Here is a 13,094-nt window from a genome sequence, read left to right as displayed (position 1 = left end):
ATAATAAAGAACATAAAACATATGCTCCTCCTCCTCCTCCTCAATCTGCGATGATAAATTATCTGAAAGTTTAAAGTGCTTCAGTAAAGGTGTACTTACAGATTTTGCTGATTGCACATTAAGACGTGCCACAATCTTCTCAATATATTTCTTCTGAGATAGACGTAAAACCCTTGCAGTCCTGTCACGCAAAATCTTCATACCTAAAATTTCATTTACAGCACCTAAATCTTTCATCTCAAATTCGGCATTTAACCGCATCTTCAGTACATCAATATCAGACATATTCTTAACTGCTATTAGCATATTATCAACACATAAGAGTAGATAAATCAAAGAACCATTCTCCAATCTTCTATAGTAAACGCAGCTATCCATCTGACTTTTTGTATAGTCTTGATTAGACATGAAAGCATCAAAACATTTATACCACTGCCTAGGAGACTGTTTCAGCTCATACAAAGATTTCTTTAACAAGCAAACATGATCTTCCTTACTTGGAATAGCAAATCCCTCTGGTTGCCTCATGTAAATCTGCTCCTCCAACTCACCGTGAAGAAACGCAGTTTTCACATCTAGCTGCTCTAACTCGAGATCTTGCGAAACAATTAAGGCAAGTAAAACACGAATAGAAGTATGTCTTACCACAGGAGAGAACACCTCATTATAGTCAATGCCCTCACGCTATATATATCCCTTTGCCACAAGTCTCGTATTATACCTCGCTACCTCAACACCGGGAATGCCCTCTTTTCCGTTTAAAGATTCATTTACTTCCGACGATCTTTTGGCTCTTGGGTACTTTGACCAGCTCCCATGTCTGATTTCGATGGAGTGATTCCATCTCTTCAATCATAGCCCCTAACCACTGCGACGACTCCGAACTGGCCATCGCTTTAGAGTAAGACGAAGACTCATATGTCTCCACCTCATCACCTACAGTCAATGCATAAGCAATATCTATATAACCATAACGTACTGGTGATTTAATTTGCCTTCTCTATCTATTTGCGGCTATAGTTTGCTGCGGCTTTGCTAGTTGTTCACTATCACCAACTTCAGGAATTGCGACTTCATCTGCAGTCTCAACCTTTGTTACATTCGAGGTTTCTAAAGCATCCACCTGAAGCTTCACCTCACTAATGACACCATGATATGTCTTCTATGCTGGCTGTGTCTCAAAACTCCTCCATTAAAGTATTGTAGTCTCGTCAAAGATCACATCTCTGTTGATTAGAAAATCGGGTGATCTGGGATCGGTGCACCACAGCCGATAGCCTTTCACCCCATGTGCATAACCCAAAAATATGCACTTCTTCGCCCTCAACTCAAGCTTATCATCACTCGCATGAGCATAAGCAGGACATCCGAATATACGTAATCCGGAATAATCAACAGGTTTCCCCGATCATACTTCCTTAAGAGTCTTCCACTCAATAGTAGATGATGGAGATCAATTAACCAGGTAACATGCCATGTTCACTACTTCAACCCAAAATTCATTGCCAAGTCCTGCAAGCGAAAGCATACATTGAGCTCGCTCAAGCAAAATTATGTTCTTCCATTCTGCCATGTCATTCTGCTATGGTGTCCCAGATACTGTGCAATGTCTCACAATACCTTCTTTCTCGCTGAACTCAATAAAATCTTTACCACAGAACTCCATGCCATTATCCATTCTCAGGCACTTGATTTGTTTATCCGACTGCTTCTCAATCAATGCATTAAATTTCTTGAACCGATCAAACACTTCATATTTGTGCTTTAGAAAGTAAACCCATACCTTCCTCGAATAATCGTCGATAAAAATCAACTTATATCGGGCACCTCTTTTCGAAAGAATCGAAGACGAGCCCCAAACATCTGAATGAATATATTCAACTGGTCGTTTGGTCAAATGAATAACTATAGTAAACTTAACTTGGTGTTGCTTCTCATAGATGCAGTGCTCACATAAGTCCAGCTTTCATGTCTTTTGACCCTTCAACAACCCCCTTTCACTCAGCATCATCATACATGCCTCACTCATATGCCCCAAATGCATATGCCATAACTGAGTCAAGTTAGAGTCTGACTCACCTGATGAAACTGCAGTGGTTCCAATCACAGTCTCTCCTAGTAGATGATAGAGAGTATCCACTTTCTTCCCCTTCATCACTATCATGGCACCGAGAGATTTTCATTACGCCACCTTCAGTGTTGTACCTACACCCGATGTCATCGAGTGTCCCTAGAGAAATAAGGTTCTTCTTGAGCTCCGGTACATGCCTCACATCTATCAATGTGTGCATCACCCCCATCGTGCATCCAAATTCAAATTATCCCTATCCCCACAGCCTTACAGATTGCATTATTTCCCAAAAGAACTCTATCACCATCTGCAGCCTAGTAAGTAGTAAACCAGTTCTTATGAAGTGTCATATGATAAGAATACCCCAAACTCAGCACCCATTCGTCTCCTGACGAAGTAGCAGTCACACATAAAACAGCTTATGCATCATTATTGCTCTCCTCGGCAACGTTTGCCACACTACTTGTAGCATTCTACCTATCAACTTTATTCATCCGCTTTGGACAATCTCTTCTGATGTGCCCCTCATCGTGACACTCAAAGCACTTCACATGTCCCTTGGATTTTCTATGGCGTAATTTCGATCTGCCTTTACCTCTACTGCTACTAGGCCCTCGATATTATTCTCTACCCCGAATCGTCAATGCCTGCGCTACTCCTTGTGCCTGACTGTCATCATGCAAATTTCTCTGCCACTCCTTAGAGAATAAGGCAAACTTTACATCTTCTAAGGTAATTGTAGTACACCCCTGTAACAGTGAATCAGTAAAGTGCTCCCATGACTCTAGTAAAGAGGCTAATAACATCATGCCCTACTCTTCATCATCAAGTATCTTACCGACATTCTTTAGATCCAACATGAGTTTATTAAATTCATTTAGGTGGGTTTTGATAAACGTACCTTCAATATATCTAAACTGAAACATCTTCTTCAACATGTACAAGCGATTGTTCAAACCTTTCTTCACATAGAGTGCTTGAAGTTTTGCCCATAATGTTACGGCATCCTTCTCCTCAGCAACTTCTATTAAGACCTCATCTGACAAATTTAACAGGATTGTGGTCTTTGCTCTTTCCATTAGCTCTACCCAAGCTTTTATTATAATCGACAACTCATCTTCACCATCCAGTGCCTTGGCCAAACCTTGTGTTGTCAATAATGTCCACATCTTAATACTCCATAACACAAAGCTGTTGCTCCCGTTAAACTTCTTAATTTCAGATTTTCTCTCAGACATAATTACAATAACATAATTTCTAGATAATAATCAGACAAGCAAAAGCTTCAAATCATAATCAAGAAATCCAACCCCGAGCTCTAATACCAATTGTTGGGATATAATACACGGAAACAACAGGATCTTGCAATTTACGTCAACGCGAAATCGCCAGAGATATAAACGAGAAAAATAAGGACACCAAAAATTTACGTGGTTCGGTTCAAGTATCGGTCCCTACGTCTACGGGAAGAGCCAGCAGCAAATAATCCACTATAATCGGAGTATCGAGTTTACAATCACTCACACGCTCAAATATTTCCCATACTTAGATTTAATCTCAAACCCAAAGTGTTTAAAAATAAACAACTCACTTGAGAATAAACTCACGGCACAAAATTACCGCGCGTTCAAGCTTTAAAACAAAATGCTCTACGTACACCAAAATCAGGACGTACGGCTTCGTGTATTTCTTCAAAGCTTGTTGCGGCTTGCGGCTTCAATGATCATTAGATGTGCGGCTTCGTTACGTAGAGCTTCAGTGGCGTGTTTCAAGTTAAGGAAAGAAACCTGCATAATATTTCCTTTATTTTATACGCGTGCTCAAGTCAAACTTTGACCTGGGCCCACCTCCTTCCATCTACGTGCAGAAGACTTCATCCAAAAGGGTTTCGGCGAGCTTCACGCGTGGACTTCTTCCTCACGCCAAAGGGCCCACCACGATTTATTTCATCCTCTCTTTTTATTTTATATTATATTTCCTCTTTTGTGCATCTTTAAGAATCCAGCAAATCGCATTTTTGCAAACGTTTAAACTTGAATCATAATTTAATAAATAAAATAACATGAGGTGGTGGAATAAGACAGCATTGGTTTGATTGATACGGACAATCTTGTATACTCATACGGCCTTATGATTCAGATCAATTGGTTCTTTTAAGGTCATTTTCATCAATTCAATAAATAGATATGTCATAACCATTTAAAGCGTGAAAATAAAGTAAATCTAATATTAATTACATTATTATTTAGAGTTATACATCAATATTTTATCCTTCTTCTTGTTGTTGATGATGATGATGATGATGATGATGAAGACAATGAATTAAGCAGAAAATAAAATCGTGACTTATATCTTTTGGTCCCTAAAGTACAAATTGGGGGACTGGGACAAGTTGTTATATTCAAATCTTTTTAGTACTCTTGACATGCATTAGCTCACTCCACGAGTTGTTAAATCACATAAAGTAATTTAACATAAGATGAAGTGCTTAATGATTTCCCAATTTCTTTTCGAGTCCAAGCAAGTCAATCAGGCCAATGCAGAGCCTAAAATCTCTTACAAGAAAATTTAATATTTCTTGAACAATATTCTTGATAAAAGGTTTTTAGGCATGATGTTGGCCTCAACCCTATTGACCGGTGAAGCAAAATTTGTTTAAGAGCTATTTTGTATTTTCTCTTCTTTTTTGTTTTTAGGTTAAAAGCCACATCTCATGTATCGGCTATTGATGGGCATCGGAAGGAAATAGAAAAAAAAGTTAGAAGAAAAGTAAGTATCTCTTTGTGTGTTGATCTTGAAAGAAGATTTTCATTACATACTAACTTTTTTGAAATCTAATGGATTCACAAGTGCCTCTAGTTAGAGACATAGTCCTGGTTTGATTGAACTTCAATAACCAATTTTCTAGTATATTCTTCCGATTTTTTTTTTTTTATGATTATTGTTCTATTATGTTTGTATAGATTTTTTGCTTGCATTATTTTTTTTTTTTGAATTAAAGTGCGATTCCTAACAACTCATAATCATGTAGTATACAAGTTTTGGGTTTTTCAAGGTATTAACCCTTTTTATTTAAGATTCAATCACATAAAAAATAAGAACTAAAATCTAGCCCATAAACAAAATAATTTTCATTAAATTGCATGGCACATAGATATTATGAAAATTTTGCATTATTAGTATTAATTGTTAGAATTTTTTTGAATATTTTAAAAATTAATTAAAAAATTCATATAAAAGAGAGAGAGAGACCGGGCCGGGGTCAGGCCGGCCCGGCCTTCTTTCTTTTCCGGCCTTCTTCCTCTTTCCCTTTTGGGCCAGGCCCATCTCCTCCGATCTTTCCCGGTCCGGCCCGGCCCGCGTGCCTATTTCCTTCCTCCTCTCCCTCTCGCTCTCACGCGTTCTGCAGAAAGGAGAGAGAGGACCAAGGACAGAGGCAGAGGAGACGCGCGAGCGTCGCGCCGGAGTTCGTGGTCGGGGGCAGACCGGCAGCAACAGCTGGCGTGGCAGGAGGCCATGCGCGGCAGTGCTTAAAAGCGAGAGAGGAGCGAGTGAGAGAGGGGGACTTCTTTGAAGGGTTTCATCCGGAGAGAGAGACCGAGACCGAGAGTGAGAGATTTTCTCCCCTTCGTCGGTGGTTCTTCTGAATCGTCTCGACCTTCTCCGGAAGCCAACTCACCCGTCGCCGTTCGTCGCAGCAAGCTCCCGAACGAGGCAACACCCGGAAACGCTCCGCTTCTCCCTAGCTTATTAAGTTCGAGAACGTGAGACCAAACCGACCAGATTTTGAGCAAACCGTACAAAACCCAAACTGATTTGTTGGCAATAACGTTGATTTGGAGCTTAACATGCTGGGTTTACGCCACGAACGACGTTAAATCCGAACCTGGAAGTGGTATTCAGAATCGCACATCAACCGTTTGACAAAATGCCCGAACTCGAATCCTTAAAACTGTAACTTAGGTCTCCGTTATCCGCATGATTTTTTCTAATATTGTTGACTCGACACTGACATCGGCGTTTTTTTTTTTTTTTTTTTTTGGTGGCATATCTCGCATTGTTCGAGTCCGCCGTTGTGTGCACACCCCTTCGCCGGAATCACACCCTTCACCGGAGGAGCCTGCGGTTAGAGAGCGCTGTAGTCAGTCCTTTCTTTTTGTCTCGGCTTGCAAATATGTGGTTGCTTTGTTGCTACGGCGTTTTTATTTCTATATACGTTTCCGGTGAGCTTAATGTTGCCGGAATGAGTCCGACGTTAGCCGGAGAAGTAACCAGCAAAGATGACTTGGTGATGGTCGGCGACGTTAGGTCGTTGACGTCCTCGGACCGGCTGAGATTCTGGCGTGAGTTCGTGTAGTAAAGTCTCATTGAGTCCGCCCGTGAGGAAGCTCCGGTGATGGCGTGGTCTCGGTGGAAGCAGACGTCGCGCGAAGAAGGGAACGTAGAAAAGGGGAGCTTCAGCGAGGAAGAAGACCACGTGCAGAGAAGAGGAAATGTAAAAAATGGAAAAGGCAAAAAATAGAAAATAAAAAAGAAAACAAAAGAAATAGGAAAGAAAGGAAGAATGGAAGTTTTGTGAATCTGGACTAAGCGTGTGGGCTGATTTTGGTTTTGGGCTTAGATCAGTTGAAGGGAAATCAGAAATTTGGGCTTGCTTTGTTGAATTAGTTCGAACCCATCAATTTAGGGCCACACTGGGACCGGGCCCGACCGATTCGCACCTCTATGGTCGGGTTAAACCCATATTCCGGCCGGATCCTTTGACCCGACCGGATGCCTTTTTCAGAATTAAAAAGTCCAAAAAATCAGAAATCTTTGAAAAAAGGTAAAAAAAATTAGAAAAAAATTTAGAAGATAGATTTTGACCAGTTTCGTGAGAATTTTCATGTTAATTTTAACTTAGAACTTTTAGCTATTAAAAAAAATGAAAATCCTTTCATTAAAAGTTGTACCCAAATTTGAACAAGCTTTTAGAGCTTTACTACAGAGGTTGTTTTGTGTTGTTTTCTTTTTAGAGATTGTGCTAGGTCGTTACTTGTCCATTTCAATTCAATTGTTCCTGATTGCATAATTTTAATATATTGATTGTTATTTTCATTTTTAGATTAGTTAAGATGAATCTTTGAATTTCCGATAGGTTGCCCTAACGCTTTAATCAGCAAATGGTTGAGTTTAGGTATCGAAAAGGCTCTAGTTAAATAGCTAGGGTAATCAAGTCCCTAAAAATCTCTTACTGCGCATGCATCAAGATGACACTCCCACATCTTAATTAGGGTTTCTAGCCGACTCTCAACAATGGCTAGTGGCAACTCCTTTTGAACACATATATATAGGAAAACCAATGTCATGCGAGGTATAAACTTGGGAGAGCTCATGCTTTATAAGCAAATACCTCTAAACCCATCTCCCTCCCTTGCGTGGGGGTAGGTCGCAATATCAAGAACATCGAGATTTTTTCAATGACGCAAAAAATATGACAAAAGATAAAATCAAAATATATGTGTTCCAAGAGCAAGATTTTGAATAGTGAAAATTCCAAATCGATGACTATCTTTATTAAAAAGATCTCTATGCATCACTTAAAGGTTGAAAATACAAAATCACAAAAGTGGATCGGACATCAGAATCAAGATGGAAAAATCTTGATCAAAAGGCATTAAATGCGATTTGTCTAAGGTTGATGAAAAAGACAAGGTACCACATCACACAAGCAAAATGTGCAAAAAAAACATGAATATTCTAATGAATATATATGAGAAGCCGTCCACATCAAATCGGATATTTGTACTGAAAAAATAGGTTAATATGAAGTTATTTGACAAAAGTTTTGTGGCACAACATATTAGTACTTTTTAGAAGTCAGTTGGAATTCGCAAGCATAAATTTGATATGAAGCTCCAAGCTTTACTATTTTTATGTTTCATTCAGGAAAGTTTCAACACCATAGCGCAAGGAATATTGGGCACCATGAAGGATGATTTGATTTTAAGTGCCATTGTGAGCAACATCATAGATGAAGAGATGTGAAGGAAAGAGTTGGGTGAAAGTAATTTTTTGACATCTACATCTTCAATGGCACTAGCAATGGAGAACCATGGGATAAGTAAAAGTGAAGGAAAATTTAGTGAGAGTAGCAAGTCATAATAAAAAATGAAGAGAGAGGTTACAAAAGATGAGTGCTGGTTTTGTCACTAGACCAAACATCGAAGGTATTAGCGTGAAGCTTGTAAAAAGAAGCGGCGAGATAAGAATCAAAGAGCTAATGTGGTTAAGATGAACCTTTACAAGAGAACTTGTGTTTCTCTGCAGGTTTGACTTAACGACAAACAAGTGATTCGTTGACTATGATGCTTCCTTCCATTATACCTTGCAAAGAGACATATTTGCTTATTATGCCAGTGGAAATTTCGAGCAAGTGGTTGTGCAAAATGGCCACATGTGTTCAATTATTGGAAAAATGAATTGTGATTATGAACATCTCAAGTAGGGAACATTTAATTTTGTGTGAAATCAGGCATATTTCAGAGTTGAAGAAATTTTTTATCTTAATTAGTAAACTTGACCAAGAATGTAACAACCTTTGGATACATAGAGTAAAAAATAACCTCAATGGCAAGAGTAGTAGTAACAAAAAAAGCATATAGATGTAGTTTGTCTACTTTTTAATATTATCGTTTGGGACATTTTGTTGAAAAGTGTGTAAAATACTTACACTTGCTTCCACATTTATAGATAGTTGAGTTGGATTTCTATGACAGTTGTATTTATGAAAAACAAAAAGTTGTTAGTTTTCAATTGAAGTGGCACTAGAATAAAAGCCGAAAACTAAAGTTGATTCATACTAATTGTGGGGATCAACTCAGGAACTCTCTTATGGTGCTGCAATTTTTCTCATTAGGAGTATGTAATAACAAACCTTGGCAAAGTGATCCATTATGCCACAAATGTAGCAGCAACCATTTCATGTACGATTAGTATTATCTTTGTTATAGTTATCTTTGTCTCAATCCTAACGAGTTCACCCTAGTTGAGTGCTCATCCCGTGTGGTCAGCTTTGCCAATCTCAATGATATTTATTGTGCTTGCCATCTCCAGTGTGTGATCCGGTTCTCTCTACTATTGAATCCTTCTTTATTATTGAGGAGTGCACTTTCATCTCATTGACTGACACCTTAGACAACTATCTGTCAAAATCCTTTTATTATTCACGAGTTACAACTACATTATAACGACATTGTTATGGCGTTATAATAAAGAAGTAGATCGCAAATGACTACAGATAGAGGACTTAGTAGGATGGGTCGGGCCTTAAGGATACATTGGCCCATAATTTTTAGGATTTTGCTTCGTCGAAATGGTTGGGCCTATCAAACACACTACCGCTTACTGACAGCCCCCGATTGACAATGACAGGCAAACATTTTAAGCATCATTGTCTCTTTTTTAAACAACAGATTCGTCCTAATTCAAAGCATCACATTTAAAGGGACTAAGAGATTTTTCCAGGAGCATTTTCCTAGACGGCCTCGCCTGAACTAGACTACAGGAGGCCAAGAATCGAACTTGAGACTTTATACTCTAAATTCTGGTCGGTTTGCTTTTTGATCTCCTTGAAGCACTACAGTGAAATCATCGTTGCATAGTTTACTTGAGTTTATGAAATCTATTCAACCGTTGAACATATGGCGTATCACCTAGAAAGAAAATACAAATCAGTATAAATAGTTTCAACTTTTGAACCTTTCCAAGTGTAAGTTTTCAATGATTTTAAGGATGTATAGCGGGATGTAATTTGATTGAATCCCAGCCCCTTTTAATTGCTTTGGTGTAAAAGCATCTGATATAACAAAAGGAAAAAAAAAAAAAACCAGTATTCGAGTAATGTAAAAACCACCCGTTTAACCTGTACATGGACTTGAAGTGAACTCAAGCTCCTTGATGCCTCTTCTATTCAAAGAGTGGGGATGTTGATAGAACGACCCCTTGAATGGTCGGTAAAAGGGTAGAGACATGATGTTTCATGACAGGACAAAGACTAATCAACGTTAATTCCCAAATTTCCTAGGTAAATCCTGGTAATAAGCCAGATTCAGACTGGCCTCTAAAAGTGAAACAAGTGGTTGGAACGTAGAAAAGTGGTACACTCGAGATCGGCAAAACCTCTAATTTCATCCATCATGGTCATTGACAATTTGACGTCTCCGCTGAGAGCAAGCGAGGCATAATTGTGTTGGTTAAGAGACTTTTGTGCTCGCGTTAACATCATGAGATTCTCCACGATTAATCGCTAATCTAGCGTGCACATGAAATAACCCCACATACCGGAGCGGCTGTCTTTTCAAGACAGAACATTCGAAAAAAACCCCCACGGGCTTAGATTATTGTTTTTGGGTGGTTTAATGGAATTTTTGTTGTGTTTGAAGATGTTAGCAATGATTTTCCTCGGTCTCCCACCACGGATATTCCTTCTTATACTTCATTTTGCTTTCTGATTAGACATAATTCAGTCAACTGGTCAAGCCGACCAATTTACATTTCATGATGGAAAGCTTGAAAATTTAGGAGCTGGGTATTATTTTGGATTCGGAAGTCGAGGACTAGGGGCATTAACCATTTCCACCGTAAACACACCTCGACACGGCACGAACATTACAAAAATAATAAACAAATATTGCCGACATGATATTATGATAATAACTTGATCGAAAATAATACTATCAAAATCGTTTTAGTTCTACCGATTAGGACGGGAAATAAACATGCCAAGATCATTGCATGTCATTTGTGCCAAAAGCTCAGATAGTGTAAGTTACCTAGTTTAATCTCGTTGCATAAATCTGGATATACTTAGCCTGTTTATAGGTTATCTATCGCATCTAGTCACGGTATATCCAGAAAAAAAAAAAAAAAAAAAAATATGAACTTACTTTGGTGAAAAGGAATAAAAGTTTCTCTAAATTTAGTTTCACGAGTATACTTATTAAAAGACGAAGAAGAAGAAGACCGACGAGCGCGTCCTTCATGAATAAAACAAATCTAGTTACGTTCTAGCTAACAATGTTCTTATCATGGATAGTGTGAATGCATGAGACAATTAAGTAGATTTAGGCACACTATTAGTTTAAGTGCGCTGTCACCTCAAACATATAAAAACAATATTTTTTTCATTTTGAAGTATTGTACCAACCGCATGAATTCGTTATAATCTATTCAATTGGTTAAGCAGCCTCCACTACTGCATACTTTAAAATGCATAATTTAGCTTGCTTGTTAGTTTCAAAAGAAATCGTAAGTCTCAGACTCTGTCCGAGAAAAATAACTTTTCTAGCTTGTGTGATTTGGATGTTCCTCATAAGAACCAAAGTATAGACCCACTAAAATTGATTTTCTCTAGGCCCATCAGAGATTTGGTTTTGACCAATCATACTTTGATGAAAATCTATATGATGGACTAATAAAAGACAGCCAAATTTTTACGCGGTCCAACCTAGGGATGAACAAAACAAGATACGGCACCATTTGATTCAACGATCATGATGGCAATGCATTCTTGATAAGATGTGCGCGAATAAAACCCTAGATTCACTGCATATAGTAGGATGCTTTTATTTGGTTCTTCACCTTCCAACATTGCTGGTGTAACTAAAGACTGACCCCCCAAATCCAACCGTATCCTCACTACCATCATTCTATTTACTTTTCTTTTTATTTCTTTGGCCATTGATGGTGGACGCCAAGCTTTAAAATCGATCCGGGGATCCTTGCTTCCTTATTGTCAACACTTGATAATCTTTTGTTTTCTTAAAGGAGGTAATGGAGCGATGATGAGTTCCCTTCTTTATGTTTGACCCTTTAAAAGAGGGGGGAAAAGGTCCAGAATTTAGTGTATCAAGGTTACGTGATTGAATAATGAGAACTAAATAGCATCGAAATTTGAATAGAGTTTTATGGCACACATCGCTAGTAAAAAGATCAAATTTTATGAGTGAAATGTTGTTCCATATCAATTAGAACCCGATATATAAAATAATTTTATTCATTGCCGACATGCCACATAATAGGAAGGGCGAGACAAATCGCGGTCAATAAATTGGGTCATGCGAATGAAGGAATCCAATTAAAGGTGGGGCATGAACAAATGGACGGTCATTCCCCTTCATTGTTGCATTAATTAAGGAAGCCAAATGTTTCGCTTTGTGAAAAGGGGAAGCATCTTTGATTTGACTTCCATAAGATCTCATGAATCCCAATCACAGTGAGACCTAAGATATCCACCTCCACATGTCACGGTCCAAGATTGAGGACGATCATGATCGTGTGATGAGGGCTAAGATACCCCGTGGACCTAATTGCAAGATTTAATGGTCAAGCATTGCGGTGAAGGAGAACAAATTTCTCGTGAATACTCAGTTGAGCACAAGATAATCGTTTTTAGCTAACCCCTTTTTATCAGAAGTTCAAGAGTAGCTTTAAATTATCAGCCTGTGCAATGTGGAATTTCGGACAAGAACATCACATGACCATGTGCTTATATGCGTCCCACGTGGGATGTGGCATGCGTGTGGGTCTCTGCCTTGCCGTACTCGAAGTTCCTGTTCTTGATTGATATTCGATTGCTTTTGCTGGTGTCTTTCCCCCCTCTCCCTTTGTTTTGCCCTTTCCCATCGATGACGGTTTTGGCATGGTACGACGCACTTTTAGCAATAGGTCACGAATGGCTACGAGCATCGACAGGGACCAAGGATGATCATTCCCACACACAAAGGACACTTACTCTCTGCATTGAATGCTTTGGCATTGTACTTTGCCTCTCTTTGATAATTTGGAGATGACTACGATGTTCCTTTTTTTTTTGGGGAGTTATTTCTTTCTCTTTTGTTGGCTTTTGCGCAAATTGGTCCTGTAGGTGGATCGTGAGCTGTGCGTGCGAGGCAAGTAGCTGGCCAGTCTGCAATTGCGACGACCCATGCATTCGCATCATTCCCCCAACTCCACGCACATCACTTTCCTATGAATTTTTCTA

This window comes from Eucalyptus grandis, chromosome 3 (genome assembly GCF_016545825.1).
Source record: "Eucalyptus grandis isolate ANBG69807.140 chromosome 3, ASM1654582v1, whole genome shotgun sequence".
Classification (NCBI taxonomy): domain Eukaryota; kingdom Viridiplantae; phylum Streptophyta; class Magnoliopsida; order Myrtales; family Myrtaceae; genus Eucalyptus; species Eucalyptus grandis.
The sequence above is the reverse complement of the archived record's forward strand: the minus strand, read 5'-3'. Positions refer to the sequence as shown.